Source organism: Schistocerca americana, chromosome X (assembly GCF_021461395.2).
Source record: "Schistocerca americana isolate TAMUIC-IGC-003095 chromosome X, iqSchAmer2.1, whole genome shotgun sequence".
Taxonomy (NCBI): Eukaryota; Metazoa; Arthropoda; class Insecta; order Orthoptera; family Acrididae; genus Schistocerca; species Schistocerca americana.
The window spans coordinates 709,335,836-709,338,284 of record NC_060130.1 but is presented as its reverse complement, the minus strand read 5'-3'; positions in this window follow the sequence as shown (position 1 = coordinate 709,338,284).

The following is a 2,449-nucleotide window of genomic DNA, read 5'->3' as shown; positions in this document are numbered from 1 at the left end:
TGTGACGTCATCAAGTCCATATACATCTACAAAAGAAGACAAGACATGGTACTGTATAAAAGAGAGAGAGAGAGAGAGAGACAGACAGACAGAAAGAGAGAAACATCTACTTATCTTCACGAAGTCGCCTGTTAGTGTTTCTGAAACGCAACTGCCACCCTCAGAAGCACAGAAGCACCAATTAGCTCTATTAGATCTTCTAATTCCCTGTCATACATTAAGTATCACAGTGTATCACCATCTACGTCACATTGGCGACACTTGCCAGTCCCTGTAGCATTACTTTCTTTCACAGAATGGCATTTCACCTTTTCAGAAGTTATCTCAGCACGACCTGGGGCTCAAGTGATATCTCACAGCACGATGCCTTTTATTTAAAGCTGGAAAGCCGGTAGGGGCGGGCATGATGCTGTCAGAACCTATTGGGAGAAGTGGAACATGGAGCTGTGTAGGTGATGGCCAGTGTTGTTATCTTGCTGCCGGCAGCACAATTTGAGAATACCGTATTAAATTTATTACTGCCCACTATTATGTGCCAGCCAGTGCAGCACATCCTGATGAAGCAAGACACATCAATTCAGGTGACCAGCAGCCAAAACAGGATATGCTGACTGAGCCTAACAGTAAGAGTTGGCATTTGTCAAAGAATATTATCTTATATATACTACCACTTTATTATCTTTTCCTGCTGTGTGTAGGCGACTGTGAAGCCACGTTTCTTTAGCTGTGTAGGTGGTGGAATGCTTTTATCAGGACACTGGTGGCAGTGTTCAAAGATTAGTATTAAAGTATAGGTACCTCAGTAGCTTAATTTTGCTGTATGTGGGTGGCCACACCCTGATGAAAGTGATATGCACCAGCCACCTCCAATGCACTGTCAGTATCATCTCAGATGTGTACACTGCAGAGAGGGGTCGACCTTCTCTGCATGGACGGCACACCTCCAATGGTATAAAATGGGTGGATACCTTGGTGTCTACCTTGGTTCTTACTTAAATAATTGGGATTTTACTGTATACAGACTGACTCCAATAAGGCCTTCACAAAAAACAGTAATCAACTGTTGTCATTTCAGTCAGCATATAGAAGAAACATCTCAAGTTATATCTACCATCTTAACAAGCTGCATAGGCAGTGTGTGAAGAATATTTACCTGAAATCTATAGGTAGTGGAGGAGCTGAATAACTGATTTTTTTTAAAAGAACATACAGTTTATTGGTAACCCAACATAACATTATTTGCACATTATTTGAAGCAGACATAAAACCATTCTTGTTTTCTTTGCCTTACTTTTACTTGACTCTTCAAATGGGTGGATACTTCAAGTTCCAAATAGATGCATTCTTGTAAATCTCAAGAATCCAGGACTTCTTCTCATGACCCCTGATGTAAATATGGTGTCCGTGAGCTGATGAAAACTGCTGATTGTGCTCCATAGGGAGGGGCAATCGGCGATTTTCATCTGATCTTTCTTCTATCCAACTCAACCCTTCCAACCACTTTCAAAAAAATTCAACCTAATATAATGAACAAAACTATGTCAGAATCAAAAATCTTATCAATTGAACTGAGTATAAAGCGATTAGAAAATTATTTAATTATAAAACTTCAGCTGAATAAAAAAATGATTGAAAATCAGTTGAATATAAAGTTTTAATTGAATAAAAAATTTCTCGCACAAAAAATTAAAATTTGAGAATAAAGGGATAAAAAGTCATAAATTTAAAAAATTGTCTATACATAAACAGAGTCATTTCTTAAGAAGTTGAAAATTCTTTAAAAATATTAATGAGTTAGAATTAATTTCTTTATATAATGTTACTGGTTGTGAATATTTAATAATAGATATGGTGAAAAAATGTATGGAGGTTAGTAATGAATTTTAAATTATTTTACCTGACAGATACTATAAATTAATTAATGAATATGATTTTAATTATTTTAAAGAAAGAAATATTAAACTAAATTATAAAGGAATAAAAAATAAGTTTCAAAATATAAACATATTAAATTACAATTAAAAACTCTTTTTCACGTTTTTGAAACATTTAATAAACAGAATACTTTTCATTTTGAAAAACCTCATACATTTTTTTATATTATAAATTAACTTCCCCAAAAATGTAGTATTCAAATATTCACAACCTTTTTCGTTTTTAAAAATCTATTACATTTTCATTTATCATTTTAATTTTAACCCTCTATTCTTTTTCTTTACAAATTCTTAATAAACTTTTCCTTATAAATGAGGGTGCAATTAAAAAACCTCATAGTAGCTTAATAGTCAACTAGTTACGAATTGCATTGATCAAACTCACAGTAACCATTATTATGTGGAGCATGTCAAGTGCATAAGAAATGCACACATGAATCAAAGATTTTTTAAACAAAAAAAGGTTAATTTTTTTACCTACTCTATTTCCTTGAATGGCACAAAAAGTGCGTATA